This window comes from Canis lupus, chromosome X, assembly GCF_048164855.1.
Source record: "Canis lupus baileyi chromosome X, mCanLup2.hap1, whole genome shotgun sequence".
Classification (NCBI taxonomy): Eukaryota; Metazoa; Chordata; class Mammalia; order Carnivora; family Canidae; genus Canis; species Canis lupus.
In genome coordinates this window covers 85,298,293-85,319,904 of record NC_132876.1, presented here as the reverse complement: position 1 = coordinate 85,319,904, position 21,612 = coordinate 85,298,293, and the positions used below count along the sequence as shown (strand labels likewise).

General features: G+C 38.7%; 2 long non-coding RNA genes across 2 annotated transcripts in view; both read left to right on the top strand.

The window, feature by feature from the left end:
• Nucleotides 1-21,612, top strand: part of LOC140628790 (uncharacterized) — a 303,795-nt gene that overhangs the window by 125,779 nt on the left and 156,404 nt on the right. The gene's annotated exons all lie outside the window — the stretch shown is intronic.
• LOC140627483 (uncharacterized) lies at nucleotides 4,137-11,681 on the top strand. Its single transcript, XR_012026197.1, has 2 exons — nucleotides 4,137-4,202; nucleotides 9,298-11,681. It is a non-coding gene; the product is annotated as an uncharacterized lncRNA (long non-coding RNA).

Genomic DNA, 21,612 nt, shown 5'->3' with positions numbered 1-21,612 from the left:
TGCTCTCAAATCTGGGCTTTATGTCTGTGTGACCAGTTGAATATTACAGAGATAATATTGTGCTAGTTTCTGAACCCAAGCTTTAAGAGGTTGTCAGCTTCCACTTCTTGTCCACTGTGATGATCACTCTTGTAACCCAGCCACCATGCTGTGAGGAAGCCCAAGTCACCCTATGGAAGAGGCCAATGTGGAGAGAGAGCAATAGCCAGTAGTACCCACTTGCCAGACATGTGAGTGGGCCTTCTTGGAAACAGATGCTCAGCCCAGTTGAGCTTAGCCCAGGTCAAGCCACCTCAGTTGGCACTACATGGAGCAAGAACAAATTGCATCCACTGACCCTTACTCAAATTTCAAATTCATAAACAAACTAAATGATCGTTGTTCTTTTAAGCCATTAAGTCTCTGAGTGGTTTGGTATGAAGTGATAGATATACAACCAGGACATACCCCTTCTTTGAACCCTCCTTACCCTCTTCTTTCCCTCCCTGTTAATTTCACTTGCTTTCCCTAAATCCATCACACATTTAACATATACTTTTTACTCCTTGGGGAAGGAGATGATGAATAACAGGGATTCTTATCTTGTTCATTTCTGAGTAAAAGCACAGTAAATTTTTGTCTTAGTCCATCTGAGCAGCTATAATAGAATACCATAGACTGGATTGCTTATAAACAACAGAAATTTATTTCTCACAGTTCTGGAGGCTGGAAAGTCCAAGATCAAGGTAGATTTGATGTCTGGTGAGAGGTCACTTCCTGGTTCATAGTTGGCCACCTTTTCTTTCTTTCTTTTTTTTAAGATTTTATTTATTTATTCATAGAGACCCAGAGAGAGAGAGAGGCAGAGACACAGGCAGAGGGAGAAGCAGGCTCCATGCAGGGAGCCTGACGAGGGACTCGATCCCCGGTCTCCAGGATCACACCCCGGGCTGCAGGCAGCATCAAACTGCTGCGCCACCGGGGCTGCCCCATTGTGTCCTTAGGTGGAAGAAGGGGCAAGGGAGCTCTAGGATCTTTTTTATAAGGGTACTGATCCCATTCATGAGGGTTCCAACCTCATGACCTAATCACTTCCCAAAGTCCCACATCCAAATACTATCACATTGGGAATTAGGATTTCAACATATGAATTTGGGGAGGGCACAATCAGTCTATAGCAATTTGCTTAATTGGATTGATTGATAGCAATCATTTTAACCAGTTTTCTGTTATTTTAAGTAAAAAGTATTAGGACTACTCCTCAGACCTATTGAATCAAATGTTCCAGAGTGGGGCTTGGGAAGTTACATTTTCAATAAGCTTTCCAGATAATTTCTACACATACCAAAGTTTGAAAACTTTGCAACAATGGCTATTTAAAATTCTTTTGGAGTGAGAATTATTATTAGATTTAAATTAAAAGAGATTATAAGTGCTATAAAGCATTTAGCATGGAGCCCAGCAAATTATAAGAGGTCGATAAATATCACTTACTACTGTAATTGTCAACATCATCATTGCTATTTTTAAAAGTTTTCTTTAATTTTGAGAGATATGTTGCTTCTGTGTCTTTGGGGTCAAACAAGGGTTGTTAGTGTGCTAGTTTGCCTGTTACAACAAATAGGCAGTTGTTACCTCTGCTTCAGAATGCTCTTTGCCCCAGGCATCAGTTGAAGGCTTGCAGCTATTTCCAGAAGACCAGGGTAAGTTTAGGCAAAACATACTCCAGAGAGTCTATCTACCTGTCTCAGGTACTCACACACATACATACAAGAGACAGAACATAACATATCAGAAGGTTCATCTGATATGTGCTCCGGCAATGGAGTAAATCATTGAAACTGGGCTAATGAAAAGCCCTAGGCTCAGAATCTTCATATACGTAGAAGAAGGTGCCCACAAGGAAATTCTAGTAAGTGCTTGGCCAAATTCCCCTGGTTTCCTCTGGGAATATGTGGGACCTGATATCCCACCTTAATATAGAAACAGATGTCCTAGCTTACAGGCTAAAAGCCTGAGAAGAGAATTAGACAGACTGATTATAAATCAGCAGCAGTTTTTAAGAAAATTCAACACATGCTGCAGTGTATTTTCTTTTGGATGTGAGCATCTCATTAGGTGGAAAATATTCAGGCTAGATTATTAAATCTCAATTAGGCTGAATGCTTAGAGAACGATATACTTCGACATCCAAATTCATTAATTAATTCAAGGTCAACACCATCACATTTTCTTTTAACCCTTGTTGTTAAAAAATAACAATTCTCGGGATCCCTGGGTGGCGCAGCGGTTTGGTGCCTGCCTTTGGCCCAGGGCGCGATCCTGGAGACCCGGGATCGAATCCCGCATCGGGCTCCCGGTGCATGGAGCCTGCTTCTCCCTCTGCCTGTGTCTCTGCCTCTCTCTCTCTCTCTGTGACTATCATAAATAAATAAAATAAAATAAAAAAAAAAAAAAAAAAAAAAAAAAAAAATAACAATTCTCTAGAATGTTCTGCCTTAGTAATAACAGTGTAGTGAATAGTTTAAATCTGCATAATTACTTAATTCCCCTCTACCTCAGTTTTCTCATCTGTATAATAAAAGGAATAAAAATCGTACCTCAGGGCAGCCTGGGTGGCTCAGCGGTTTAGCGCCGCCTGCAGCCCAGGGCCTGATCCTGGAGTCCCTGGATCGAGTCTTACGTCGGACTCCCTGCATGGAGCCTGCTTCTCCCTCTGCCTGTGTCTCTGTCTCTGTCTCTCTCTCTCTCTCTCTGTGTGTGTGTCTCATGAATAAATAAATAAAATCTTTAAAAAAGATCATACCTCAAAAAAATATTCAAGGTTAAATCACTTAATGTATGAAATTGCATAGAATACTTTTTGGCAAATAGTGAACAGTTTGTGTGCTATTTATTGTTGCTGCTGCTAATATTGTTATTATTACTATTTGTAAAGAAACCACATCACTAGGCAATTTTTCTCTTAATACAGACCTATAGCTGAGGTGAAAGATGAAACTAGAAGAAATACAGTTGACCCTTGAACTACATAGGTTTTAACTGCCTACTGTAAATGTATTTTCTCTTCCTTATGATGTTTTAATAACATCTCCTTTTCTCTAGCTTACTTTATCATAAGAATCCATTATACAATACATATAAGATATGAAATAGTCCTTTCACGAAGATGGCGCCGAAGGCGAAGAAGGAAGCCCCTGCCCCTCCAAGCCGAAGCCAAAGCAAAGGCTTTGAAAGCTAAGAAAGCGGTGCTGAAAGGCGTGCACAGTCACAAAAAAAAGAAGATCCGCACTGTCACCTACATTCCGACGACCCAAGACCCTGCGTCTCCAAAGGCAGCCCAAATATCCTCGAAAGAGCACCCCCAGGAGAAACAAGCTTGATCACTATGCCATCATCAAGTTCCCCTTAACTACTGAGTCAGCCATGAAGAAAATAGAAGACAACAACACACTCGTGTTCATTGTGGATGTCAAGGCCAACAAGCACCAGATCAAACAGACTGTGAAGAAGCTCTATGACATTGATGTGGCCAAGGTCAACACCTTGATCAGGCCTGATGGAGAGAAGAAAGCATATGTTCAACTGGCTCCTGACTATGATGCTTTGGATGTTGCCAACAAAATTGGGATCATCTAAACTGAGTCCAGCTGGCTATAAATCTAAATATAAATTTTTTCACCAAACCAAACAAAACAAAACAAAAACAACAACAACAAAAAGATATGAAATATATGTTAATCAACTATTTATGTTATTGATAACGCTTCCTGTTGACCATTGGCTATTAGTAATTAGATTTGAGGGAAGTCAAAAGTTATACATGGATTTTCAGCTGCACAAGGAGTGAATTCTCCTAACCCCCATGTTCAAGGGTCAACTGTATAGGCCTCAGGCTGAGGCCAGGACAACCTGGCTATTCCCTAAGGGTGAGATCAAGATCTTTCCTGTTTATCTCTGGATCTTCAGAATCTTGCATCATGTCTGGCACAGGATTGGCACTCAATAACCTTCTGCTGGATAAATAATGATTCCTGAAAGATGAACCTTTGTTGATTATTAAGTTTTCTTCTTATTTTTTATCCCTCTTAGAGTTTGAGTTTGGAAGAGAGCTTTTTAGTTGATGGTTATTGTTAATTACAATCTGTGTCATTGAGTATGACTATTTTTGTTTCTTATCTCTTGTTAGAGGACCTTGGTGGAGAAAAAGGAGAACAAGTAAGGTAAGTGGGCTTAGAACACAATAAAGAAGGTGAAACATCTTACTACAAACTTTATAATCTAAAAACCTTTGACTTGTGGGACGCCTGGGTGGCTCAGCGGTTGAGCATCTGCCTTTGGCTCAGGGTGTGATCCTGGGTCTGGAGATCGAGTCCCACATCAGGCTCCCTGCAAGGAACCTGCTTCTCTCCCTCTGCCTATGTCTCTGCCTCTCTCTCTGGGTCTCTCATTAATAAATAAATAAATTAATTAAAAAAATAAAAAATAAAAACCTTTGACTTGGGATCCCTGGGTGGCTCAGTGGTTTAGCGCCTGCCTTCAGCCCAGGGCCTGATCCTGGAGACCCAGGATCGAGTCCTACGTCGGGCTCCCTGCATGGAGCCTGCTTCTCCCTCTGCCTGTGTCTCTGCCTCTCTCTCTCTCTCTGTGTCTCTCATGAATACATAAATAAAATCATTTTTTAAAAATAAAAAAAATAAAAACTTTTGACTTATCTTTGAAATGTATTTAAATGACAAAAAGAAAAGATCTTGATTGACCAGGTTATAATCATAGGGACTAAGTCTATAAAAGACAATAATCCCCTTAACCCTCTCCTTTCTGAGAGATAGTATAGGCATGTAATATCAACACTCAAAGATTGTCCAGCTCAGTGTTTTGCTGTACTGAAGACCCCAGACTCAGTGTTTGATACAATCTTATTGAACTAAATATTAAACGTGGTTACAAGATTGGATCATTAGATGGTGAAAGTCCATGTGATTTCAGTACCTAATCAATCAAATATAGACATTTCCTCTAAGCTTATGTTTATTAAGAGTTAGGGTGTATCGAATTAAAGATTCCATGGAAATGAATAGCTATGAGTAATAAATCCCTAGAGCCTTTGATGGGAGTAGGAGTTTTCAGCCTGTTCATCTGCCATGCTCCAGATCAGGAATATATTCATTCTGTTTCATTTTCCTCAGTGCGTCACTTGGAGAGATGATTCTGCAGTGCTTATTTAGAAAGCCCCAGGCTGGAGTCAAACTAAGAAAACAAGTCACTGCTGTGTCCTAACTTACAGTGGAACGGCTTCCTCTCCCTCCCCCTACTCCTACCACTTTAGTACCACCTTGATCCATATGTACAGATCTTTGTTGAATGCCTTGAGATGTGGGCAGGAGAGGTGGAGATTGTTGGTAAAAATAAAGGGCTTTACCAACGGTTCTTTTCAAAGCAGATGGCCTGCAAAAAGCTGTACATAGACTCACATGTCCAAAAATTTGTTCTATAAATTGACTTTTAAAGCTTAGATATCTAAAAGAAAATAATAAAATGAAAATTAAGACAGGAAAAAATATATATACTTCCTAGCTTCTTGATTTAAGAAGCCAAAAGACTGGATGCCTGGGTGGCTCAGTGGTTGAGCATCTGCCTTAGGCTCAAGGCATGATCCCCAGGTCTTGGGATCGAGTCCCATATTGGGCTCCTCTCAGGGAGCCTCCTTCTCCCTCTGCCTATGTCTCTGCCTCTCTCATAAATAAATAAATAAATAAATAAATAAATAAATAAATAAAACATTTTTTTAAAAGGGAACCCAAAGGCATGAAGCATGATCTACTCTAATGGAGTGGGTTATCAGCACAATGAAAAAATGGATGCACCCATTAACTTTTCAGTGTTAAAAAAAATCCCCACACTTAGTGCCTTAAAGCAACCAATCCTTTCACTTTTGATTCTATGGGTTGGGTAGGCAGTTCTTCGGGTCTGGGCAGGCTCTGCTGGCAGGATGGCTAAAGGTTGGATGATGTAAGACAGCCTCATTCATGTGTCTGGTGTTTGCAGGGCAATGATGATGACAGAGCCCTTTGTCTCTTGTCATTCAGCAGGCTAGCCCCAGTTTCTACACGTGATAGTCTCAGAGTTCTAAAACTGTGAAAACAGAAGCTGTGAGATTTCTTAAGGCTTATGCTGATAATTATACAACATTGCGTCCATTGCATTCAATGGTCAAAGCAAGTCACAAGATTCAGAGGATGGATAAATGAACTCTATTTCATGAGGGTAGGAGCTGCAGACTATTGCAACTATTTTTGCAATCTCCCAGATAGGGTGTACATGCAATCACGGTTATGCTAAGCAAAACTACCGCTAGAGACATGGTATGATGGTAGCAAGAGTGCTGGAAACTAGACCCCAAAGACAAGAGTTCTAGAGAAGGTCCTGCCATATATTACCTCCTGACTTTAAATAAATCCATTCTACTTCTCTGGGCTTCAATTTAGCCCATTCTAAAATGAAGCGTTGGATAAGATGAACTCCGGATCTCTAAGGACTCATATTTCTCAGTCTTTTTATCCCCTCAGCTTTTAAAGCAAAATTTCCCTAAAGATTTCTTTTTTTCTTTTAAAGATTTTATTTATTTATTCATGAAGGACAGAGAGAGAAAGAGAGGCAGAGACATAGGCAGAGGAAGAACCAGGCTCCAATCTGGAAGCCCGATTCGGGACTCGATTCCGGGACTCCAAGATCATGTCCTGGGCAGAAGGCAGGTGCTAAACCACTGAGCCACCCAAGTGTCTCTCCCTAAGGATTTCTTTTTTTTTTTTCCTCCCTAAGGATTTCAAGGGGATGGTGCAAAATTCTAAACTTTTTAAAAACTTTGTGACTCTAATTTGGAAAAAAATCATATGCTATGATAACAACCATGTACAAAGTATACCTATAAAAGAAAACATTTTAAAATTAATGGTAGGGCTGTGGTTTTAAAAAATTATTTTAACATATTTTTAAATTTTGTTACTATTTTGACTCTTCAGGAATAAAAAATAAATACTTCCCACACACTATTTCTTTTTTTTTCCCACACACTATTTCTTTTTTTTAAATATTTTATTTATTTATTCATGAGAGACACAGAGAGAGAGGCAGAGACACAGGCAGAGGGAGAAGCCGGCTCCTTTCAGGGAGCCCAATGTGGGACTCGAACCCGGGACCGTGGGATCATGCCCTGAGCCAAAGGCAGACGCTCCACCGCTGAGCCACCCAGGAGTCCCTCACACACTATTTCTAATAAGAAAAATTTTGCCAGGTCCACAGGACCATAATTTTCACAACTTCCAGAAACAACAAGGAATTACTTGCTGGTTTAGCCTTTTCCATTCTCTAGTAGGCAGTAGAGAGAATGGTGAGAGAGATCCTTGTCTCCTATGCTTTTCTCTCTCTCTGTCACATGCTCTGCCCAGATTCCCCATCAAGAGCATCATTTTTCTTGCTTGTACACTTAAACTTTAGGTTGGAAGTCATTTTACCTCATATTGATCAAATTTGAGGGACGAATGTTCTGAGAAAGAAAGAAAGGATGGAAGGAAAAGGAAGGATTTGGCTAAGGGGTCATCCATTTTAACTTTTAGCCAGGAAACAGCCATCATTGACCTTCTATTGCTCAGTTTCTTTGGGGTCATTCCAGGTTTATCCTACTTGACCTCTTGAGGGAGTTAGATCTTTTTGGTCACTCCCTTTTTCTTTTTTCTTTTTTTTTTTCACTCCCTTTTTCTTGGTACTTTTTCTCCCTTGGCTTCTAAGACACCACTCTGACTTCTTCAAAACCTTCTCTTCCATTGCCAGTCACTTAAATGCTGATGATGTCTAAGCTGTCTCTGGTCTTCTCCTCTGATCATCCTACACAGACCCTGAGTGAACTCACTCACTCATGATTTCAAAGGTTCTATTGACTCCCAGTTATACATCTCTATCACAGACTTCTCTCCTGAACCTCAGACTACGTCTTTGGCAGCTTTACTATGACATCCTTTAGGCACCCTATACTCAACACATCCCCCTAAACTCCTATATCCTAAGCTCAGTGAATTGTTATCCACCCAGTCACTGAAGCTAGAAAACTTGGAAATCGCTTTCTGTGTTCAGTAAGCTGGGCCTATTTCCTTTCAGAATCACTCCCAGACCTTTTCTTTTCTACTCAGGAAGATTGATACCCTGCAGGCTACATCTGTCAGGCTCTAATGTCAACCAGCTTCTTTTTTTTTTAAGATTTTATTTATTAATTCATGAGAGACACAGAGAGAGAGAGAGGCAGAGACACAGGCAGAGGGAGAAGCAGGCTCCATGCAGGGAGCCCTATGTGGGACTCGATCCCGGGTCTCCAGGATCACGCCCTGGGCTGCAGGCGGCGTTAAACTGCTGCGCCACCGGGGCTGCCCTGTCAACCAGCTTCTGACTGGGTTTTTATCCAATGGGAAACTAGCAAGATTCAAAAATGTGAATTTTTCCTTACCAAAGCTGATCTGTCACTGCTGCTGCTGAATGCCTAGTCCACCAAATCTGGGAGCAATTTGGCACCAATGAGCTTCCAACCTGGCATCATTCTCTGGGAGAACCAATCAGTCACTTGGTACAAGTTGATTACATTTGATTCTTTTTTTAAGATTTTATTTATTTATTCATGAGAAGACACAGTGAGAGAGAGAAAGAGAGAGAAGCAGAGACACAGGCAGAGGGAGAAACAGGCTCCATGTAGGGAGCCTGACATGGAACTTGATCCAGGGTCTCCAGGATCAGGCCCTGAGCTAAAGGCCCGCTAAACCGCTAAGCCACCCAGGCTGTCTCTTATACTTGATTCTTAACTGTCATGGAGGGACCACACTTTGTTCTTACTATTATGAGTATGGATTTGCCTTCTCAATGCCACCATCTATGGGCCCATAGAATGCTTAGTTCACCATCAGGTTATCACACACAACAATACTTGTTGTGGACATATTCATTGCATGGAAAGTACAGTAATAAATAATAATACTATTATTTGCTGATTTGGGCATGTACTCTATCACTGAGGGCTGCTGGCCTGATAAAATTGTGGAATGGCTTAATTAAGATTCAGTTGTGGCATCAACTAGAAGGTCACACTCTGTATGGTTGATATGTTTGCCTTCAGGTTGTGGCATATTCTTTGAATCAGTGATCAATATATGGTATATTCCTTTCTTCCTTACACAAAATACATGGGACCAGGAATTAAGGGGAAGATGTGGGAATGGCCTTTCTCACTATTATATCTAATAATCCACTGATAGCATTTTTGCTTCCTGTCCACAGCCTTCAACTCTACTGGTCTAGAATTTCTCAAGGAAGAAACTGCATCTGCCCAGTCTCATTATTAACTGAAAGTTGAGACTGTCACCTGGCATTTGGAGCTCCTCATTCCACTGAGCCAACAAGCAGAGAAGGAATGATTATATTGGCTGAGATGATTGATTGATCATGATTAACAATGGGAAATTGGTTGTTGCTATACAACGGGGATGGTTGGTTGGGGAGACTATGTCTGAAACTTAGGAGATTCATAAAGACGTCTTTTAGTACTGTGTCTGATAGTAAAAGTCAACCAAAGTCTACAGCAACCTAATAAGCACAGGACCTCCAAAGATTCAGAACTTTCAGGAATGAACAATTGGATCACTCCACTAGGTAAAGAACTGCAACCAAGTCAAGATGCTAGCTGAAGGGCAAGAGTAACATAAAATATGTGGTGGAAGAAGAAAGTGATAAAGGTCAACTATGGCCACATGACCGGTTATAGAAACAAGGATTATAACAGCTAGGCATCCTTCATTATGCATGTAGTAATCAATAATTTCTCATTTTATTCTATTTCTCTCTCCCTACTATTTTATGTGAGGAGCATTGGTAGTAAGCACTTTGTAATTTAACTTGTAGGTTACCAGACTACAAAGACCTACATCTAGTATTTATAGGAGAGATTCCATATGCTTGGAAATCTTGGACTTGAGATAGGAAAATGACTAATGAAACTTTCTTCCTCCTGTTGTTGGAGAGAGCTGGTGAGTTATAGTAGAGCAGTAGAGTGGTAGTTGCCTCATGTCTGGCAGAAGCATGAATTTGTTAAATAAATGAGGCGAGTGGATGTGGAGTAACTAAGAAGATTGACTATGCTAGTCCTAGGCCTGTTTTCTCTGAGATTTGTTTCCTGCCCTTCCCCAAATATGCTCTGTATCCTAGAGAGTTGACTCCTATGGCCTACATTCCCCAGGCCCTCAAGTCATCTGGCTTACAACTGGACTTGGTATTGGTAGGAGATTGGAGGGTGGGAATGAGAAAGAAGCTAGAGTGTTTTTTCACCCTTTATGATGTGGGAAGATTGTCCAGCTGTGGCTATGTCTGTGGCTTCAGTTCTTGCCAGACAAGCTACTGTCCAGCTTCCTCGGGCAATCCTTGCTTCTGAGTGTCAGTAACATAGCTTCATTTTTTGTCGTTCTGGCAGAGGGTAGTGGGAGCTTCTTAGTATTGACAATCTCTGGGGTCCCTCACTGGGTTGTTTGGCTCCCACCTTCTCTCTCATTTGCATTAAAATTTCTGCATTAAACTCCCCAACTGATACAATCAAATTCCTATTCCTTAACATGTCTTGTGGCTGTTCACTTCTGTCCACTTCTTACAACCACCGCCTTACATATATCATACATACTTTTCACCAGGGCTATTAGTCTCACTTTTCAAACTTCACTCTGCCACTTATCCTCCCATTTCTTAATTTACACGTGTAAGCTCTATCTCTTTAGTTTCTTCTCCTATACTTCAAACAAGAATAACTCAGAAATGTTAGTCCACCGATCATCTTTTTAAAAAACTAGACCTTTGAACATTATGACCTGGTAAATTGTGTCTTCTACTCAGTAGAGAAGGTGTCATTAGAAACTGAAAGCCAAGAAAAAAAACCACAGACCGCGATGCCTGGATGGCTGAGTCACTTAAGCATCTGCCTTCAGCTCAGGTCATGATCCCAGAGTTCCAGGATTGTGTGCAGCATCCTCAGGGAGTCTGCTTCTCCCTCTCCCTCTGCTCCTCCCCTTGTTTGTGTTCTCTCTCTCTCTCAAATAAATAATAAAATCTTTAAAAAGAAATGAAAAAAATACGGACCTACAGGGTGGCAGAAATAATATTGGAATTTCAAAATTCTCTCCTTTCCATCTTTGGTGGAATGTAAATATTACTAGAACTAATTTGTCTCCCTAACTGCAACCTTTCTCTTTGTAGATTTCTTTTTTTAAAAAAGATTTTATTTATTTATTTATTCATGAGAGACACAGAGGGAGGGGCAGAGACACAGACAGAGGGAGAAGCAGGCTCCATGCAGGGAGCCCTATGTGGGACTCGATCCCAGGACCCTGGGATCACACCCTGAGCCAAAGGCAGATGCTGAACCGCTGAGCCACCCAGGTGTCTCTCTTTGTAGATTTCTTTAAAACATTGTTATATTGATGTTTAGATCAAATGCTTCATTTTTCTGACAGCACCATCTTTGGATGTTCATCATGAATATTATTGAAAGTTCAGATCATATAAAGAAGAAATAAACATCATCCATAATTCCACAACCTTGAAACATTGTTAGCAGATCGTTGTATCATCCTCTAGTTTTTCTCTGTGTATGTTTTAAATAAAGCTGGGATCCTACTGTCTATATTATCATTTATTTGAAACTTTTCCTGAGATATTTGTAGATTCACATGCAGTTGTAAGAAAAAATAATGAGCTCCCTTGTGCACTTTACCCAGTTTCATTCAATGATAATATTTTGCAAAATCATAATATATCACAACCAGGACATTGACATTGATACAATGTAATCATCTTATTCAGATTTTCCCAGTTTTACTCATACTCATTTGTGTTTGTATATATGTGTTGCATGTTTGTGTCTATATATTACATCTCCCACAATTACATCATGCATGTAGTTTCAAATCTCTACCACCATAGTCAAGACGCTGAACATTTCCAACACTACAAAGATCTCTCATGTTGCACTTTTATAATCACACTCACTCTTCCCCTATCCTTTGTGTCTCTCTAACTTCTGGCAATCACTAATCTGTCCTTTATTATTAAAATGTCATCATTTCAAAAAGTTATATAAATGGAATAACAGAGTATGTAACCTTTTGGGATTAGATTTTTTTCACTCAGCATGATTTCTTGAAGATTCATCAAAGTTGTTGTATGTATCAATAGATCTTTCCTTTGTATTGCTAAGTAGTATTCCACGGTATGGATATGCCACAATTTATTTAACTATTCACCTACATATGGGCAGATAAATACCATGAAGATTCATGTAGAGGTTTTGTGTGAATATACATTGTTATTTCTCTGGGATAAATGCCTAATAGTGCAATTGCTAGGAAATATGGTAACTATATGTTTAGGTTTTTTAAAAAAAGATTTTATTTATTTATTCATGAGAGACACACAGAGAGAGAGAGAGAGAGAGAGGCAGAGACACAGGCAGAGGGAGAAGCAGGCTCCAGGCAGGGAGCCCGACATGGGACTAGATCCCGGGTCTCCAGGATCAGGCCCTGGACTGAAGGCGGCACTAAACCGCTGAGCCACCTGGGCTGCCCATATGTTTAGGTTTTTTAAAGAAACTTCCAACTATTTTCAGAAGGACTGTACCATTTTACATCCCCTCCAGCAATGTATGAGTGATCCAGTTTCTCCACATCCTTATCAGTGTTCAGTGTTGTCACAGTTGTTTAATTTAGCCATTTGGATAGTTGTGTAGGGATAGCTCACTGTCATTTTAATTTTCATGTCCCTGATGACTACTAATGTTGAACATCTTTTCATGTGCTTATTAGCTGCCTATATATCCTCTTTGGTGAAATGTCTGGTCAGTTTTTGCCCATTTTTTAGTTGGATTGTTGTTTTTTACTGTTGAGTTTTGACAGTTCTTTATATATCTAAGATACAAGTCCTCTATCAGATATATAACTTGCATATATTTTCTCCTAGTTGTCTTTTCATCCTCTTATCAGAGTCTTTTGCAAGGCAAGTTTTTAATTTTGTTGAAGTCTAATTTGTTGATTTTTCCTTCTGTGGATCATTCTTTTGATACCAAGTCTAAAAGAACTCTTTGCCTAACTTGGGAATAGCTTTGCAGATTCCAACAATTGTTTCTTGTTTTTTCTCCAAAAGTCTTGTATTTTTACACTTTAAGTCTGTATCCATTTTTGACTTAATTTTTGTAGAAAGGGTGTAAAATGTAGATAAAATTTTATTTTTTGCCTATGGATGTCCAATTGCTACCACACCATTTGATGTAAAAGCTATCATGTCTCCACTGAATTACTTTTGCACCTCTGTCAAAAGTCAGTTTGACATATTTGTGTGGGTCTATTACTAGAATCTCTATTCTATTCTGATCTGTGTGCCCACCCCTCTACCAATACCACAGTCTTATTTTTAAAAATTGGAGTATAGTTGACATATAATATTAGTTTCAGGTGTATAGCACAGTGATTCCACAATCATAAACATTGCAAAATGCTCACCAGGATAAATATAGCTACCATCTGTCACCATACAATATTATTACAATATTATTGACTATATTCCCGATGCTGTACTTTTCATCTTCATGACTTATTTATTTTATAACTGGAAGTTTGTAACTCTTAGTCTCCTTTACCTATTTTACCCATCCCCCCACTCCTTCCCCTCTGGCAACCACAAGTTAGTTCTCTGTGAGTATGTTTCTGTTATCTTGTTGTTTGTTTGTTCATTTGTCTTGTTTTTTAGATTCCACATATAAGTGAAATCATATAGTATTTGTATTTCTGACTTATTCCACTTAATGAAATATCCTTTAGGTCTGTCCATCTTGTGAATGGTAAGATTTCATTCCTTTTGAATGATTGAATACCACACAGTCTTGATTGAATACCACATAGTCTTGATTAATTTAGCCATGTAATAGGTCTTGAAATAAGGTAGACAGTTTCTTCTCATTTTATTCTTCTTTTTCTTTTTTTTTCTTAAATATTTTATTTATTTATTCATGACAGACACAGAGAGAGAGGCAGAGACATAGGCAGAGGGAGAAGCAGGGATCACGCCCTGAGCCAAAGGCAGATTCTCAACCACTGAGCCACCCAGGTGCCTCTATGCTTTTTCTTTTCTTTTTTTTTAAGATTTATTTGTTTATTTATTCTTGAGAGAGAGAGAGAGAGAGAGAGAGAGGCAGAGACACAGGCAGAGGGAGAAACAGGCCCCATGCATGGAGCCCGCAGTGGGACTCGATCCCGGGTCTCCAGGATCACGCCCTGGGCTGAAGGCGGTGCCAAACCACTGAGCCACACCACGGGCTGCTCTATTCTTTTTCAAAATTGTTTTAACCATTCTGATTCCTTTGCACTTCCATATAAATTTTAGAATAGTCTTTACCTAGTTAAAAAAAATCTAATGGATTTAAAAAAAATATGTTGTTTATTTATTCATGAGAGATACACACAGAGAGAGAGAGAGGCAGAGACACAGGCAGAGGGAGGGAGAAGCAGGCTCCATGCAGGGAGCCTGATGTGGGACTCTATCCTGGGACTCCAGGATCGTGCCCTGAGCCAAAGGCAGATGCTCAACCGCGGAGCCACCCAGGGGTCCCTAACTGGGATTTTTATAGAAATTTTATTACATGTGGGTATAAGTCTGGGGAGAACTGTCATCTTTACTATGGTAAGTTTTCCAATCTATGAACAAGACATGACTTTCCATTTATTTAGATCTTCTTTCATTGGCATTTTGTATGTTTCAGCATATAATTCCTGTGCATGTTTTCTTAGAGTCATACCTAAGTATTTAATTTTCTTAAAGGAAAGTGCTCCATTTAAAATTTTGGTATATGACATTTTCTAACTTAGGAAGCCACAATGTCCTTGACCCATCATGACATTGGGTAGCATTAACTAAGTTTTGTGCTTCCAGATCAATTTTGTTTTTAAGAATTTCTTGATAGGTCAACTAATATTCGATAAAGGAGGAAAGACTATCCATTGGAAGAAAGACAGTCTCTTCAATAAATGGTGCTGGGAAAATTGGACATCCACATGCAGAAGAATGAAACTAGACCACTCTCTTTCACCATACACAAAGATAAACTCAAAATGGATGAAAGATCTAAATGTGAGACAAGATTCCATCAAAATCCTAGAGAAGAACACAGGCAACACCCTTTTTGAACTCGGCCACAGTAACTTCTTGCAAGATACATCCACGAAGGCAAAAGAAACAAAAGCAAAAATGAACTATTGGGACTTCATCAAGATAAGAAGCTTTTGCACAGCAAAGGATACAGTCAACAAAACTAAAAGACAACCTACAGAATGGGAGAAGATATTTGCAAATGACATATCAGATAAAGGGCTAGTTTCCAAGATCTATAAAGAACTTATTAAACTCAACAGCAAAGAAACAAACAATCCAATCCTGAAATGGGCAAAAGACATGAAGAGAAATCTCACAGAGGAAGACATAGACATGGCCAACATGCATATGAGAAAATGCTCTGCATCACTTGCCATCAGGGAAATACAAATCAAAACCACAATGAGATACCACCTCACACCGGTGAGAATGGGGCAAATTAACAAGGCAGGAAACAACAAATGTTGGAGGGGATGCGGAGAAAAGGGAACCCTCTTACACTGTTGGTGGGAATGTGAACTGGTGCAGCCACTCTGGAAAACTGTGTGGAGGTTCCTCAAAGAGTTAAAAATAGACCTGCCCTACGACCCAGCAATTGCACTATTGGGGATTTACCCCAAAGATACAGATGCAGTGAAACGTCGGGACACCTGCACCCCGATGTTTATAGCAGCAATGGCCACGATAGCCAAACTGTGGAAGGAGCCTCGGTGTCCAACAAAAGATGAATGGATAAAGAAGATGTGGTTTATGTATACAATGGAATATTACTCAGCTATTAGAAATGACAAATACCCACCATTTGCTTCAACGTGGATGGAACTGGAGGGTATTATGCTGAGTGAAGTAAGTCAGTCGGAGAAGGACAAACATTATATGTTCTCATTCATTTGGGGAATATAAATAATAGTGAAAGGGAATATAAGGGAAGGGAGAAGAAATGTGTGGGAAATATCAGAAAGGGAGACAGAACGTAAAGACTCCTAACTCTGGGAAACGAACTAGGGGTGGTGGAAGGGGAGGAGGGCGGGGGGTGGGAGTGAATGGGTGACGGGCACTGGGTGTTATTCTGTATGTTAGTAAATTGAACACCAATAAAAAATTAAAAAAAAAAAGAATTTCTTGATAGCCTGCCTTCAACTTGCCTTCAACTTTGATCCTTTATTTTTTCTGTTTGTCAGATGCACAGGATTACCTTTTTTAGCCTTCTTTTTTTTAAGATTTTATTTATTTATTAATGAGAGACAGAGAGAGAGAGAAAGAGGCAGAGACATAGGCAGAGGGAGAAGCAGGCTCCATACCGGGAGCATGACATGGGACTCAATCCCAGGACTCCAGGATCACGCCCTGGGCCAAAGGCAGGCGTTAAACGGCTGAGCCACCCAGGTGTCCCTAGCCTTCTGTCTTATCACCAACCATTCCTACTTGGCCACCGTCTACTTGGAGAAAAGGCCACATGATCTTTCTGGATCCACTCAATGTCTAAGAAAACCTTGCTTCCTTTGCTTGCATCCTCCAAACTATTTCCCTCATCTTATTTACTGCAGCAAATCTCTCCTTAATTGATGAGATTGGGTTTATCTCCTTGTGAACCCTACCTATCCTGAATGGTCTGTCATTGTCTGCCTTTAAAATCTGTCTTAGGGATCCCTGGGTGGCGCAGTGGTTTGGTGCCTGCCTTTGGCCCAGGGCGCGATCCTGGAGACCCGGGATCGAATCCCACATCGGGCTCCCGGTGCATGGAGCCTGTTTCTCCCTCTGCCTCTCTCTCTCTCTCTCTCTCTCTCTCTCTCTCTCTGTGACTATCATAAATAAATAAAAATTTTAAAAAATTAAAAAAAATAAAATCTGTCTTATTCCTCTCTTTAAACAATGATGGGCCTAAGTTATACCCAAAGCCCATACTACACACTATTTCCTCAGTATGTTGCAGAAAGTACTAAACGAAAATACCATTTTTAAAGAGGTGTATTTTTTTCTTTCAAAATGTAAGCTCCTCAAGAGAGGGACAATGTTTTCTATAAGTTCTATTGTGCCTAGTGCACTGTAAATGCTCAATAAATATTGATGATGGGAGACAGTGAGTCTTGATGATGATGATGAGAAACTGAAATTCCAAATATTGCTTTGTTGCTTGTTTTTTTATGACCTCAGCTTAAATTGGGAAATATCAGCCCTTTGGCACAGTTGTCCCAAATACTACATTCAAATAAAAGTGCAATGGAGGCCTTGGGGTCTTTCTTTCAAGCAAAAAGATCTCTTGTGCATTGAGGGCAAAATAATCACCTTTGTGGGTCTTTTTTACTGGTTTCTCCTGACCTCCAGGCCAAGGACATGAAGTAATCATTTATAGCTAAGGAGCATTAAGCTAGACTTGAGGAAATGGGTCTCATTCAAGTATAAATTATAAATAAAATCTAAAGCTTGTCAAAATAGATAAATATTTAATCTTCTTTGGAGCAATGGTACATGGTATTATATTTTTAATTCTGATCTTCATATCTTTACTGGTAGCATATAAAGGTATATTATTATATTATTTTATGTTCTGCAATCTTACTGACTTATTAGTTCTAAGACTTTTGCTTTTTTTTTAGATTTTTTGAGATTTTCTACATGGATCATGGAATTTGCAAGTAGGAACTGTTTTCTTTCTACCTTTATGATTTGTATGACTTTTACTCCTTTTCTTGCCTTATTGAATTAGCTAAAACCTCCAGCAGTATATTAAATAACAGTGGTGTGAGCAGATATCCTCATCTTGTTTCAGATCTTAAGAGAAATGCATTCAATCTTTCCCCATTAAGTAAAATGTTTTTGAACTTGCTTTTTACTAAATTGAGGAAGGTCCCTGTATTAATATTTTTCTAAGAATTTTTTATTGTTAATGTGTGGTGAATTTTTTCAAACATTTTTTTTGCATAATGGATATGATCATATTTTTCTTCTGCATCTTGTGGATATGGCAGATTGCAATGATTACCTTGATATTTGAACTGGCCTGACATACCTGAAACAAACCCTACTTTGTACTGATGTAGTTCTTTTTATATATTGCTGAATTCTATTTGCTAATATTATGTTGAGGATTTTTATATGTATATTTATGAGAGGTATTTGTCTGTAGTTTTATTTTTTAAGTCATTTTCTGGTTTTGATATCATGGTAATACTAGCTACATAAAATGAATTGGTTGTTTCCTTCTCTTTTAGTTTTTAGAAGAAACTATGTAGAATTGATGTTAATTTTTTAAATATTTGGTAGAATTCTCCATTGAAAGCATCTGGGCTTGAACATTTATTTATGGGAATTTTAATATTACAGATCCAATTTCCCAGATAGTTATAGGGGTATTCAAATTTTTTTCCATACAGGTTAGTTGTGATAGTTTGTGATTTTTGTGAGATTGATCTATTTCATTTAATTATCAAATTTATGCTTGTAAAGTTCATAATATTTTCATATTATCCCTTTGATGTCTATAGGGTCTATAACTATATCCTTTGTTTTATTCCTGAAATTAATAATAGGTGTCTTCATTCTTTTTTACTTTGTGAGTCTTGCTAGATGTTTGTCAATTTTACTGATTTTTTTCAAAATAGGAGTTCTTTGTTGCTTTCTCTACTATTCTCAATCTTATTGATTTCTCTTCTTATATTTATTATTTCCTTCCCTCTGCTTGCTTTGGGATTATTTTCCTGTTCTTTTTCTAGGTTCTTGAGATGGGAGCTTAGATTATTGGTTTAAGATTTTCCTTATTTTCTAATGCAAGCATTTAGTGCTATAAATTTCCCTTTCCACTGCTTTAAGTATACCCCACAAATTTTGTCTTGTTGTATTTTTATTTTCATTCAGTTCAATATATATTCCAATTTCCCTTGTGACTTTGGTCCACAGATTATTTAGAAGTGTGTTATTTAATTTCTAAGTGTTTGGAGACATTTATCTTTCTGTTAATTCTAGTTTAATTCCATCATGGTCAGAAAAAACAGTCCAAGTGATTTCAATTCCTTTAAATTTGTTGATGTTTGTTTTATAACCCAGAATGTGGCCTATTTTTGGTATATACTCCACAGGCACTTAAAAAGACTGTATTTTCTACTGTTGTTGGATGGTGCATTCTATAAATGTCCACTAGATTCTGTTGATTGATAGGGTTGCTGAGTTCTTTTATATCTGATGATTTTCTGTGTAGCTGTTCTATCAGTTATTGAGATGGGGTGCTGAAATCTCCAATTATAATTGTGGATTTGTCTATTTCTTTAATCTCTATCATTTATTGCTTTATATATTTTGAAACTCTTTTTGTTGGGTGCATGCACATTTAGATTTGTTATCTTTGGGACGCCTGGGTGGCTCAGTGGTTAAGCATCTGCCTTCGGCTCAGGGCATGATCAAGTTCCATGTTGGGCCCCTCACAGGGAGTCTGCTTCTCCCTCTGCCTGTGTCTCTGCCTCTCTCAATGTCTCTCATGAATAAATAAATAAAATCTTAAAGAAAAAAAATTTGTTATCTTCCTGGTCGATTGATCCTTTCATTATTAGGTAATTTCACTTTTTGTCTCTAGTAATTTTTTTTAAAGACTTTATTTATTCTTGAGACAGAGAGAGAGAGGCGCACAGACACAGGCAGAGGGAGAAGCAGGCGCCATGCAGGGAGCCTGACGTGGGACTCGATCCTGGATCTCCAGGATCACACCCTGGGCTGAAGGCGGCGCTAAACCACTCAGCCACCCGGGCTGCGGTCTCTAGTAATTTTTTAAAGATTTTTTATTTATTTGTTCCCGAAGGACACAATTGTCTTTTGAGCCAGCCAAGTACCCCTATGTCTAATAATTTTTATTTGATCTGAAGTCAGTTTATCAGATATTCATATAGCTCCTCCTGTTTTCTCATACTAATGATTGCATGATTTACCTTTTTTGTATTCTTTTACATTCAACCTACCTGTGTCACTGAATTTGAAGTGAATTTCTTGAAAACAGCATTTAGTTAGGCTGTGTTTCTTTTTTTTTTCTTTTTTTAAATTTTTTTAATTTATTTATGATAGTCACACATAGAGAGAGAGAGAGAGAGAGAGAGAGAGAGGGGCAGAGACACAGGCAGAGGGAGAAGCAGGCTCCATGCAGGGAGCCCGATGTGGGATTCGATCCCGGGTCTCCAGGATCGCGCCCTGGGCCAAAGGCAGGCGCCAAACCGCTGCGCCACCCAGGGATCCCATGGCTGTGTTTCTTTTTAATTGCCTCTATGTCAATTCCTTTTTTTTATTCAAGAATAATTAACAGACAATGTTATATTAGTTTCAGTTGTACAATATAATGATTCAATACTTCTATACATTTCTCAGTGCTCATCAAGATAAGTGTACTCTTCATCCCCTTTATCTATTTTATCCATTCCCCTACCCACTTCCCCTCTGGCAACCACCAGTTTGTTGTCTGTATTTAAGAGGCTGGTTTTTTGTTTGTCTCTTTTTCTCTTTGTTCATTTGTTTAGTTTCTTAAATTTGACATATGAGTGGAATCATGATATTTGTCTTTCTCTGACTGATTTATTTCACTCAGCATTATTCCCTCTAGGTCCATTCATGTTGTTGTAAACTGCAAGATTTCATTCTTTTTTATGGTTGAGTAATATATGTGTATCTTTATCCATTTATCTATTGATGGACACTTGGGTTACTTCCTTACCTTCTTTATTGTAAATAATGTTGCAGTAAACATACAGATACATGTATCTTTTCAATTTAGTGTTTTCCTTTTATTTGGGTAAATACCCAGTAGCAGAATTAATGGATTATATGGTAGTTCTATTCTTAATTTTTTGAGAAACCTCCATACTGTTTTCCACAGAAGCTGCACCAATCTGCATTCCCACCAACCATATACAAAGGTCCCTTTTTTTCCACATCCATGCCAACACTTGTATTTCTTGTGTTTTTAACTTTTGCCATTCTGACAGATGTAAAGTGATAACTCATTGTGATTTCAATTTGCATTTCCCTGATGATTAGCGATGTTGAGCATCTTTTCAAGTGTCTGTTGGCCATCTGCATGTCCTCTTCCCATTTTTAGTTGGATTATTTGCTTCTTTTTGTGTTGCATTGTAGAAGTTCTTTATATATTTTGGATATTAACTCCTTATCAGATATATTATTCACAAATATCTTCCCTCATTCAGTAGGTTGTCTTTTTGCTTCATGGATGGTTTCATTCACCATGCAGAAGCTTTTTATTTTGGTGTAGTCCTAACAGTTTAATTTTGCTTTTGTTTCCTTTGCCAGCGAAGACATACCTAGAAAAATATTTCCATGCCCACTGTGAAAGAAATTACTGCCTACATTCTATTCTTTTTAATCCCCTCAATCTCTGTTCTTTGATTGGTGTATTTCTACAATTTATATGTAAGGTAATCA